Source organism: Ursus maritimus (genome assembly GCF_017311325.1).
Source record: "Ursus maritimus isolate PB19 chromosome X unlocalized genomic scaffold, ASM1731132v1 scaffold_X1, whole genome shotgun sequence".
Lineage (NCBI taxonomy): Eukaryota > Metazoa > Chordata > Mammalia > Carnivora > Ursidae > Ursus > Ursus maritimus.
In genome coordinates this window covers 82,993,208-83,006,036 of record NW_024423319.1, presented here as the reverse complement: position 1 = coordinate 83,006,036, position 12,829 = coordinate 82,993,208, and the positions used below count along the sequence as shown (strand labels likewise).

Below are 12,829 nucleotides of genomic sequence, written 5' to 3'. Positions count from 1 at the left end.
TTGCTCTTTCTCTCTGTCAAAAAATAAATAAATAAAAATTTAAAAAAAAACGTTTTAAACAAAGAAAGAAAGACACAGAGGCACACATGGGAAAGAGTCACGTGACAATGGAGAGCCATCAGAGCATTGCATCTGCAGGCTAGGAAGCACCAAGGATTGCTGGGAGCCACTGGAAGCTGGAAGAAGCAAGAAAGGATTCCCCTCTGAGAGCCTTCAGAGGGAGTGTGGCCCTGCCAACACCTTGATTTCAGACTTCTAACCTCCAGAACCATTAAATACTGCATTTCTGTTGTTTTAAGAACAACGACAAAAGACTCGACGGACATTTACTGGAAGCCTGCTCTGTGTCAGGCACTGGAAGTAAGACGGTGCCCGGCGTGAAGCCCCTGCCCCCCAGGAGCTGGCAGCAATACCGACGGCAAAGTAATACATGGAGGGCTTTGAGAATGATGGGGTGGGGCTATGTAGAGGTGCTTTGGGTCCGGGGTCCCCAAGACCACCCCCAGTTTCGATGATTCACTCGGAGTGACTCCATGTAGTTGTTCTCATGGCTATGATTTTTTTCAAAGATTTTATTCATTTATTTGTCAGTAAAAGAGCGAGCACAAGCAGGGGGAGCGGCAGGCAGAGAGAGAAGCAGGCTCCCCGCTGAGCAAGGAGCCCGATGCAGGACTGGATCCCGGGACCCTGGGATCATGACCTGAGCCAAAGGCAGACACTTCATCGATTGAGCCACCCAGGCGCCCTAGTGGCTGTGATTTAGGGCAGCAAAAGGACACAAAGCACAATCAGCAAAGGGAAAAAGTGCCTGGGGCGAGGTCTAGAGGGAGCCAGGAACAAGGTTCTAAGACCCCTCTCCCAGTGCAGTCACACGAGACATGCTTAATTCTTCCAGCAAGGAACTGCGACAACACATCTGACACTGTCTGTAGGGAAACTCACCTGAGCCGAATAGTCCAAGATTTGTATCAGGAGCCGGTGACGTAGGCACGCTCTGGCTAGCGTGCACAAAATCGCAGATCCCAAGAAGGAAAGCAGCTGTTCGGGCTAAACCACAGTGTTTGTACAAGCAGTTTAGGCACCGTGAGCCCCTCGTCACTTAGAGAATGGTGGGAACCCTCCCAAGGACTGAGTTCCCCCATGCCCCCCCAATCAGCTCAGGCTGTTCTACAGGGCCCCACACGCTGGGCAGCTCAAATGACACAAAGTTATTTTATCGCAGTTCTGGAGGCTAGAAGTCCAAGATCTGGTCACTGGGGAGAACTCTCTTCCTTGCTTATAGACAACCATCTTTTTTTTAAAGATTTTATTTATTTCAGAGAGAGAAAGAGAGAGAGAGAGAGCACAAGCAGGGGAAACAGCAGAGTGAGCAGGAGAAGCAGACTCCTCACTGAGCAGGGAGCCCAATTCGGGGCTCGATCCCAGGACCCTGAGATCATGACCTGAGCAGAAGGCAGATGCTTAACCGACTGAGCCACCCAGGCACCCCAAGTTTTTTTTTTAAAGTAATCTCTACACCCAACATGGGGCTCGAACTCACGACCCCCAGATCAAGAGTTGCACGCTCTTCCGACTGAGCCAGCCGGGCGCGCCTGGGAGAGATGTCTTCGTATAAGAACACCAGTCCTATTGGATTAGAGCCCCCCTATGACCTTAAAAGGTCTTTAAGGGGTTCCGTCTCCAAATAAAGTCACATTGGGGGGTTAGGGCTTCAGCATATGACTTTGGGCAGGGGCTTGGGGGACACAATTCAGCTCATAACACTAACCAAAGGTCAACCTTGCAAGCCGGTCTTTCTAAGGACAGCACTCTTAGAGTCTCCAGACTGATATGTGAACTCTTTCCTGCAGAGGCTCCACATCAGATTCTAGAAGCCTTGAAAGGGCTGCCAATTACATTGCTCCCCGGGAGGAAGCAGACCTCATTTGGTGCTTGTAATATGAAGATTTCTTTAAGTAATCTCTACACCCAGGGTGGGGCCCGAACTCACAACCCCAAGATCAAGAGTCACAGGCTGCACTGACTGAGCCAGCCGGGCCCCCTGGTGCTTGTAACCTAGATTACAATAGCTCCTTCCCCATGCATTGAGAAAGTTCCTGCCAGCTTGGCCACAACTAGGAGACCAGAAGTTGATGTGTGAGCAGAAGGCAGCCCTACATGGACACGACCTAACAACTCACCCCAAAAGGGACATGCGTATTGAGGTGGCAGTGATCAAACCTCCCTTTGAGAAGTGACAAGGGAGGCATGGTAGACAGCACTCTACGTGAGCTTTGGAGGAAGACCGTGAAGTTCAAGCTGGATGGGACTTGTCGCTCTGAAGCTCTTACTGAGAGGACCCATGCTGCTATTTAATAAATATCTGAAGAAAGCTTTACTTTTTTAAAAGATTTTATTTTTCAGGAATTTCTACACCCAATGTGGGGCTTGAGATCAGCAGCCGCTGACTGAGCCAGCCAAGCGCCCCGGTATTTGAAGAATGCTTTAAATGAATGTTGTTTGCCCTTGGTGAAGTGAATTTGTCAAGTTTCAGTGTCATCATCTGTACACTTTAGGATGATAATAATATTCTCACAAAATTGTTCATACGTTCAAGGGTTAAAGTGCTGCTCCTGATGCCTGACTCAGAGTACGTGCTGGGGAAAAAAAGACAATTAACATTAAATCTAAATAGGGGCCATATGAATGCTAATAATTTCCCAAGGCTGCTGAGCTGTCCTGGGGCTTCACTAAGCCATCAGCTTTGGAAGTGATGGAATTCCAGACGACCGGGCAACAGTGAGACAATAAGAATGTTCCCCACCTTCCGGTCTGTTCTCCTGAATCCTTGTTACAAATCTCCAGCACTAACCATGTGTTTAGATTTGCAGTATTTGGATTCTTGGAAGCCTAAGGAAAAGGAGCGCGCGAATAACACTCACGAACGGCCAGAGAGAAGAAACAAAAAAACGAGTTCAGAATTTAGCCCTGGAGAAGCGGAATGACTCCAGAAACACTTACAATGCTAAATGGGACAGTTCATCAGAAAGCTCTAATTGTCAGAAATCTGTGCGTACTGAGTCGTAGACTGGCAAGATGTAAGATGTGGAACTTCAGGAAATGCAAGAAATAAATGATGAAAACACAACAGCAGTAAGAGGCTTTATATTAAGCAGCCTAGGATAGATGAGGAAGACATAGCAAAAATAGTATAATTAGGGGCACCTGGCTGGCTCAGTTGGAAGAGTATATGACTCTTAATCTTGAGGTTGTGAGTTCAAGCCCCACGTTGGGTGTAGAGATTACTAAATAATAATAACAATAATTTTTTTCTCTTATAATTATGAATATGTCTTTTAGTCAGTGACTATGGAACATTAAAAATTATTGACCCTCATATTAGTCCGCAAAGAAAAGTTCGGTAAATTCCAAAAAGTAGAACGGATACATGCCACCTTCCCTGACCATAGTGCAATCAACTTAGATTCTTTTTTTAATAGCTTGGGGAAAAAAACTTAAAAAAATATCTCTCTTAAACAACTCTTGCACCACTGTATCAATACACCAAAATTTGCAAGAAATCTAGAATAATAAGATTTAAAATTCCTCATAATGAAAACACTACATACCCAAGTACAGGGTATGGCTAAATGGGAACTCAGAGCAAAATTCACAGGTCAGGATACACTATACAAGATATCGTTGAGAAATTTCTAAACGACTAAATATACCAAAACCAAAATCAATAGACAAGTGATAAGCTGCGAGAAACACCTGCAGTACACAAAAGACGACAAAGGGTGCGATATTGTGATTTATAAGGAATTTGGTCATTCATTTCTCACAGGCATTTGGTCTTTGTCCACAGCTCCTGACTCACCGCTCCCCAAAGCCTTGGAATTTCCTAAGTGGGGGAAGTGATCAAGGTATCTTTTGTTATGTTAATAAGGGGCTTGGGAAAACACCTTAGGATGGGGGCTGGTTGCTGGGGGAACCAACAGGTGTTTTGAGGGCTGGAAATTTCAGCCTCTTCCCCCTCTCCCCCCGACTTCCGGGGAGGATGGAGGGGCTGGAGATTGAGCGCAAGCACCAACATCAGAGAATTAATCGAGCATACCTATGTAATGAAGCCTCCATAGAAACCTGAAAGGAGGGGGTTCGGGGAGCTTTCGGGTTGGTGAACACGTAGAAATTTGGGGAGGGTGGCGTGCTCAGAGAAGGCTTGGAAGCTCTGAGGCTTTCCCCCCATACCTCGCCCTATGTAGCTCTTCCATCCAGCTATTCCTGAGTTATGTGCTTCCATAATAAACCAGTGATCTAGAGAGTAAAATCCTTCTCTGAGTTTTGTGAGCCGCTCTTGCAAATTAATGGAACCCAAAGAAGAGATGGTGGGAACCTCCAATTTGTAGCTGGTTGTCCGAAGCACAGGTGATCCAGAACTTCTGACCAGAATCTGAAGTTGGGGGCGGGGGGGGGGGTGTCTCCTGGGACTGAGGCCTGAACCTGTGGACTCCGATGCTGTCTCTGGGTGGATAGTGGCAGGATTGACTATAAATTGTGGGACACTCAGCTGTTGTCCGGAGAACTGCCTGTTGGGTGCATGCAGTGGATTTGGGTCCAACACCCAAAAAGAATGAGCTGCCTTTGTTAATTCATAAATCAGTAAGACAAAAAGTGAATAGAAATGGACAAGAGATATGAATGGAAAGTTCACAAAACAGAAGGCGGAATAGCCAAAAACTGTGTGAAATATGCTCCATTTCATTCACAAGTGAAGAAACTCTAACCAATGCGATATTCTTTGCATTTGCCAGATTGATAAACAGTATGTTTCATAATACCCAGTGTAGACAACGGTAGGAGGGAATGTGGCGAGCACCGCAGGCAGAAGCACAGAGCTGAGCAAGTGTTTTGGAGGAAGTCTGACAATAGTTATCAAAGTTTTCAATTTATACACATTATGATCCAGGAATTCCATTGCTAGGAAGTTACTTTTTACATTTACTTAAAAAAAGTAGCTGTCTCTATATTTTTAATGGGAGAGCGAACGAAAAATATAGAAATAGCTGTTTTTTGAAAAGTCAATAAAGTGCTCATTTCAGCAGCACATATACTAAAATTGGAACAATACGGAGATTAGCACGGTGCCTGTGCAGGGATGACACACAAATTCGTGAAGCATTCCACAGATATCGTGAAAAAGAAAACCCAGGCCCAGAATGGCGCCACTTACGTTAAGGCCCCGTCAGTAAACCAAGAGTTCACGCCTAACGTGACTGCAGTTTCAGTCCCTCCAAAATGTCCTTTAAGAAACAGTCGACATGGGAATTTCCTGGTCAGCAATAGGGAATTCGCTGATAGACCTCTTCCGTTCCCCTAAGGAGGATGACCTTGCCTAAAACAATGGTTCTTTGCTAATAATTTCCTTTTCTCCACTCCCTCTCTGCCTTGAAAAACCTTTCCTTTTCTGTAGTCCTTTGGAGCTCCCCTCTACTTGTTAGACGGGATGCTGCCCGACTCACGAATCAATTAATAAAGCCAATTAGATCTTTAAAACGTACTCAGTTGAATTTTTGGTATTTAACAATATGAAAAAGTAATTAAAAAATTGAAAGTCGATTAAAAAGATAAAATGGCTTCTTATGGGATGATGGGGAAAGTTGAAGAAGGAAGAGACAGAAGGTAGATTTCTCGGAATATACCATACTGCTGTTGAGTTGGGACCATGTAAATATAATAATCGTATTATATAATTATATTCTATTTTAAAAGGCTTATCATACCCCAAAGCAAGGAAGTTATCGAACACTACTGCGGGTCGTGTCAACCAAGTTTAAAATGCCCCTGCCAGGGGCGCCTGGGTGGCTCAGTTGGTTAAGCCGCCGACTCTTGATTTCGGCTCAGGTCATGATCTCAGGGTCTGGGGATCAAGCCCCACGCGGGGCGCTGCACTCAGCACAGAGTCGGCTTGAGATTCTCTCTCTCCCTCTCCTTCTGACCCTCTCCTGGCTCATGCTCGCATGCTCTCTCTCTAAAATAAATAAATAAAATCTTTAAAAGAAATAAAAGTAAAAAAAACATAAAAGGCCCCCACTGGCCAAAGATGGGTTTGTCTGAGTACCAAAAAGAAAAGTAACCACGACGATTGAAATGTGTCAACCAGTCACGAGATCATGATACTTAAAAAATGTCGTTGGCCGCCTTTGGAGGGTGCTAGCGAGCCACCGTCTTAGTCTGAAAGCTGGTAAATAAAGAGAGAGAGAGAAAGCACCTAACTAGGTAATTGATGATATTAAAGAATTATTGTTTAATTGTTGAGATAGGACAATGATGTATGGCTAGCTTGTTCAAAACTCATTGCTTACGGCAACATCTTGAAATATCTATCGATAAGATGAAATGGTATCTGGGTTTGTTTCAAAGTAATCCAAGGGGTATGGAGAAGTGGGGTGAGGTATGGATGAAAGAAGGTTTTTTAAAAAGATTTTATTTATTTATTTATTTAAGAGAGAGCACGGGGTGGGGGAGCAGAGGGAGAGGCAAAGGGAGAGGCAGAGAATCTCAAGCAGACTCATGTGCCCAGTGCAGTGTCCCACACGGGGCTCAATCTCACCACCCCGAGATCATGACCTGAGCGCAAACCAAGAGTTAGACACTTAACCGACTGAGCCACCCAGGTGCCCCTGGATGAAAGGTCTTTTGTAAGTTCATAAATGTCGAAACTGGATAATGAATACATGGAGACCCCGTATATCATTCTTTATACTTTTCTGTATGTGTGAGTTTTTCCACAGTAGAAATATAGGGGCGTCTGGGTGGCTCAGTCCGTTAAGCTTCTGCCTTTGGCTCAGGTCATGGTCCCAGGGTGCTGGGATTGAGCCCCACGTCAGACTCCCTGCTCAGCAGAGAGCCTGCCTCTCCCTCAACCTCTGCTGCTCCCCCTGCTTGTGCTTTCTCTCTCTCTCTCTGACAAATAAACAAATAAAATCTAAAAAAAAAAAAAGAAATATCATTCTCTAAGGAGGCAAAGGCGTAAGCAGTGGTTTATACCTATATCGAGAGCCTGACTCGGGCCCACACTGCTAACTATGATGTCTTAAGTTGTTTGTTTTGTACAGAAAACAAAGAAGAGAGGAAAGTCATGAAGTTTTGCCTACCTAGGAAGAACCAAAACTGGTACAGAGAGAAGGAGACACTGAAGTAATGTCTTTCAAAAAAAAAAAAAAAAAAATGAGCAAGTTTCCTAGTCTGCAATTCCTAGCCAAAGGTGGAGTATGAGCAAATGCGTGGTGACCTAGAATTCCTTTTCTTCTTTGAAGATTTTATTTATTTATTTATTTATTTATTTATTTATTTATTTGAGAGAGAGAGAGAGAACAGGGGAGGAGCAGAGGGAGAGGGGCAAGCAGACTCCGTGCTGAGCACAGAACCTTGGGTGGGGATGGGGCTTGGGGTGGGGCTCATTCTCACAACCGTGAGATCATGACCTGAGCCAAAATCAAGAGTTGGACACTCAGCCAACTGAGCCACCCAGGCACCTGAGCATGGTGACTTAGAATTCTGTGTCATTTCTTGCAGAGCTGAAAGGAGTGTCTGGAGCCAGACAGCCTGGGTTCAAATCTCGATTCTGCCACTTACTGTGTGGCTCTGGGCAGGTTACACAACCTCTCTGTGCTTCAGTCTCTTCATCTGTAAAATGGGAATAATAGTAGCTACCTCCTGGGCTGTTGTGAGGATTAATGCATTAACATGTGCAAAGTATGTACAACACTGAGCGCCTGGCGCATTGTAGGCACTTGCTAAGTGCCGGTTATTGCGATTACGGGTCTTGGGGGTGTATCACGCAAGGAAGACGTGGTGGTGACGGATGAGGCAAGAGAAGTGGATAGGATTGTAGGTTACAGGAAGGAGTGCGGCTTTTTATTTGGCAGGAAGTCATTGAAGGTTTTTTAAAAAGATTTTATTTACTTATTTGAGAGAGAGAGAGTGAGCACAAGCAGGATGAGGGGCAGAGGGAGAACCAGAGTCCGCTGAGCAGGGAGACCGATGTGGGGCTCGATCCCCAGACTCTGGGATCATGATCTGGGCCGAAGGCAGCCGCTTCACCGACTGAGCCAGCCAGGCGCCTCACTGAAGGGTTTTAAGCAACGCGCTCAGCTAACACTGCCGATTGAGGACAGAGGCTTCATGTCTCGCAAGTGATTGCAGCATGAATTTTCCTACGCGTGCAATTAACTGCGCAATGCTTCAGGGCAAGCTGAGAACCTCTGATTGTGTTTATTAGAACCCTAATCATTCCAGAGACATACAAAATGCACTATTGCCCTAATCCGAGTCGGTCTTGGCTAGAAAAAGGAAAGCTAAACGTGGGCCGAGGTGCTATTTCCTTCACCGGAAGTAGGTGCCATGGGCTTGGGAAATGACTCAGAAGGGGTGACGTGACTCAGGATCCTAGAGCTGGGACATGTAAAACTTTATTAAGTCACATTTCGTGCAAGCTGTCTGCATACTGATTATATAACTGAAGTATGTTCCGAGTGTTCGAAGCCAGCTCTGATTAAGGGCACTGTGCTTCTAAAAGGCACAATTCCAGGGGCACCCGGTGGGCTCAGTCAGTGGAATGTGTGACCCCTGATCTCAGAGTCATGAGTTCGAGCCCCACATTGAGTGCAGAGATTACTTAAATAAATAATTATTTAAAAGAAAGAAAGAAAGAAAAAGAAACATTCCACAAGTCCAGAGAACAGCAAAAATGAACATTCTGTACCCATTGCCCAAGTCCAACCATTCTGTACTCATAGCCAATCGTATTTCATTTTATCCCACCTACTATGCACCCCTCAGATTATTTTGAAGCAAATTCCAGACATCATTTTATTTCATCTAGAATATGTCAGTATGTGTTCTTGAAAGATAAGGACTCTTGGGGCGCTGGGTGGCACAGCGGTTAAGCTCCTGCCTTCAGCTCAGGGCGTGATCCCGGCGTTATGGGATCGAGCCCCATATGAGGCTTCTCCGCTATGAGCCTGCTTCTCCCTCTCCCACTCCCCCTGCTTGTGTTCCCTCTCTCGCTGGCTGTCTCTATCTCTGTCGAATAAATAAATAAAATCTTTAAAAAAAAGAAAGAAAGAAAGAAAGATAAGGACTCTTTAGAAAATCTAACCTCAATACTGCTTTCTCAACTAAAAAATTAATAACAATTTGGGGTGCCTGGGTAGCTGAGTCGGTTAAGCCTCACGATCTCATGGGTCCTGGGATCGAGCCCCTGCTCAGCGTGGAGTCTGCTTCTCCTTCTCCCTCCACCCCTCCCCTTGCTCATGCTCTCTCTCTCTCTCACTCTTGCTTGCCCTCTCTCAAATAAATAAAACTTCAAAAAATTAATAATAATCTGTAAATATCATCAAATACACTCAGCCTTCACATTGCCCTGATTTTGTGTGTATATTAGAGAAGGCTTCACAAGGATGCTATGTACTAGGGCACCTGGGTGGCTCAGTCAGTTAAGCGTCTGTCTTCGGCTCAGGTCATGATCCCAGGGTTCTGGGATCTAGTCCCACATCGGGCTCCTCACTCATCCGGGAGCCTTCTTCTCCCTCTGCCTACTGCTCCCCCTGCTTGCGCACTTTCTCTCTTTCTCTCTCTCTGACAAATAAATGAAATCTTAAAAAAAAAAAAAAAGGATGCTGTGTACCTCCATAATTAGGCATGTAACTGTCGGTGATCGCTTTCTGTGATATCATCAATCACTGATGAGCAGCACCTGGGTCATTTATTCACAAGAGGTGACAAAAGGGAATGTTCTGATCAGTATCAAGAGTTGTTTCCCTGAGCACCCTCCCAAGGTAAACAATGAGCTATTCTTATTTAATGAGCTATTATCATTTATTCCTGACCTTGTGGATTTCATATTACGTTTTTAATTTTAATTCCAATATAGTTAACATGCAGTGTTATAGTAGTTTCAGGTGTACAATATAGTGATTCAATAATTCTATATATTTCTCAGTGTTCATCAAGGTAAGTGTACTCTCGATCCCCTTCACCTATTTTACCCATCCCCCCCACCCACCACCTCCCCTCTGGTAGCCGTCTGTTTGCTCTCTCTAGTTAATTAAGAATCTAACTTGTGGATTTTATTTTATTTTTTAATTTTTAATTATTTTTTAAAAGATTTTTTTTAAAGATTTTACTTATTTATGTGACAGAGAGACAGCCAGCGAGAGAGGGAACACAGCAGGGGAGTGGGAGAGGAAGAAGCAGGCTCCCAGTGGAGTAGCCCGATATGGGACTCGATCCCAGAACGCCGGGATCACGCCCTGAGCCGAAGGCAGACGCTTAACGACTCCGCTACCCAGGCGCCCCTATTTTTTAAAAGATTTTATTTACTTATTTGATAGCACAAGCAGGAAGAGCAGCAGGCAGAGGGAGAGGGAGGCTGAGCTGGGAGCCCCTGTGTGGGACTCGATCCGGGGACCCGGGGATCATGACCTGAGCCAAAGGCAGATGCTTAACCGACTGAACCACCCAGGTGCCCCTATTTAATTTTTTTAAAAGATTTTATTTTTAATCATGTCTACACCCAAGGTGGGGCTCGAACTTAGAACCCCCGAGATCAAGCATCACAGCTCTACCGACTGAGCCAGCCAGGCGCCCCTAACTTGTGAATTTCAAATACGTTTATAATTAATGTGTTTCAATCCATCGCAATCATAACGCTCGTGGACGCTCCAATTGTCCATCCACCATCAGTGGGATCTTCTTCAACTTGGCTCCTGGATGCTTTTTCAGAACTTCCGAATTTTCTGCTCCAACAAAGCGTTCCTTTGTTTCTGGTATTGCTGGTTCCTCCGGTTCGCCCACAGGGCTTGAGGCTTTGTCAGACTTTCCTCTTGGTGACAGTGTTGCTCCAGAAATGCCAAGAAGCCCGCCATCTCTCACCCCACCCCCATCCACACGCGGCCTCTGCTCCCGCCCTTCAGGCCTGAAAAAAGTGCTGGAAAGCCTCGGGAAAGGAGGCAAGCTGCTGCCAGCTCTGCAGGAAACCTGCTGGCTGCTGCCGCTCCTGCCTTCTTTGACGCTGGAATCAATCTGAGATCTAAATGGCAAACTCTCATCAGACATCATTTCTAGAATTCCATTTCTACTCATCCTAGGCTTTGTCAGCCCGCCCTCGTTGACTCCATCTTAGATCCCCGCAAAGTTACCATGGTGCCAAGAAGTGCTGGAAACTCAAGGCCTGGAGGAAAGAAAGCAGCCCCAGCCACCTCGCCCGGGGGGCCGGGGCGGGGGAGGACTCACACACCTTCCAGGCCCCGGGGTGTCCGCCTCCAGGTGCGGATCCAGGCCCCGAAGCCCGGGGGTTCTCAGCGTGCGCTGGGTAGCTCAGCAGCACCTGCATCGCTGGGAACTTACTAGAAATGCAAATTCTCAGACCCCAACCCAGACCCACTGAATGGGAAACTGGGGAGCCTGTGTGGAAGCCAGCCCTCCAGTGGATTCCGAGAATCACTGCAGCAGGCCAGGTGTGCTCCGTGGGAAGCAGCTCTCCCGGGCAAGTCTTCGGAGGACGGGTTGGTCAGTGTGCACCATACACGGCTCAGGGGACGCGCCGGGCGCTTCACGCGGCGGCGAAGGACAGTTTGGTCTTGTGGTTTTGTCACTGCTATTGGAGCCGGAACCCTTTCTCATGCCATTGAATAGCCTTCCATTGCCTCCCATTTCCTTTACTTTCATTTCAGAAAGAGTGTTAAGTATTATCGTTGGAAAAGTCCACTCCCCGAGCGCCTGGCCGGCTCCGTCCGCCGAGCCTGCGACTCTTGCGCTCCGCCCCGAGTTCGAGCCCCACGCTCGGGGTAGAGATTACTTTTTTAAAAAGAGAGTCCGTGCTGCTCAGCAGTTTTACAGAAAAAAAGAAGCTATAGCGGACCTATTTCTACATTTCCATGTTTATATTTACATAAATGGTTTTATAAAATTGGATTCACTCCTACATATTATTTTAAAATTTTATTTATTTATTATTGAAGTGTTTTATTGGTTTCAGCTGTACAACATAGTCATTCAATAATTCTATACGTGACTCCGTGTTCATCGGGGTAAGTGCGGTCACCATCTGTCACCAAACATTATTACAGTATCATTGACTCTATTCCCTATGCAGTACTTTTCATTTCCCTGACTTATTTATTTTGTAACTGGAAGTTTGTACCTCTTGATCCCCCCTTATCTATTTGTACATATCATTTCGGATGGTACTTTTTCATTTCTGTTTGTACTGTTGCACAATACGCAGTTTCCCAGTAACTATAACTCGAGAAGGCGTGTTTTACAATTTCAAAATAAAAATGTAGTAATCACAGTGAAAAAATCAGAAAATATTTCAAATCTCAACTTTCTAGAAATATATCCTGTATCATTGGCTTGAGCTGCATAATTTCAGACCCTATTTACATACAGTCTGTCAATTATATCTAATATATATGAGCAGGGATACAAAATGCCCAGGGTTCATCAGTACAATCCGTATAATACTCATCGCTCGTCTTGTAAGATGTATTTGAGTACATATGTAAACATATTTATAAACAATACACATTTTTCTTTTATACAATTAAGACCATGTCACATACAGTGTTCATGCCCCCAATTCTCATTTATCCCCATGCCCCATATTACGACAATGTCCCTTACAGTTGTTCTCAAAGTGCCTGCTCTTTATTTTTTATAGATTAAAAAATAGTGTTTATTCTAATTGGAAATTCAACGCATTCATTTACAAAGTTCAGAAAAGTTAGAAATGATTCAATAAGCAAATAATTTACACGTTTAAAAATTTTAGGTGCAAGGGGCG

The 12,829-nt window shown here is 45.1% G+C and overlaps 1 non-coding gene across 1 annotated transcript; it reads left to right on the top strand.

Moving 5' to 3' along the window:
• Positions 1-5,068: 5,068 nt before the first annotated feature.
• On the top strand, positions 5,069-5,172 carry LOC121103814. Its single transcript, XR_005836094.1, has one exon. It is a non-coding gene; the product is annotated as a U6 spliceosomal RNA (small nuclear RNA).
• The last annotated feature ends 7,657 nt before the right edge of the window (positions 5,173-12,829 follow it).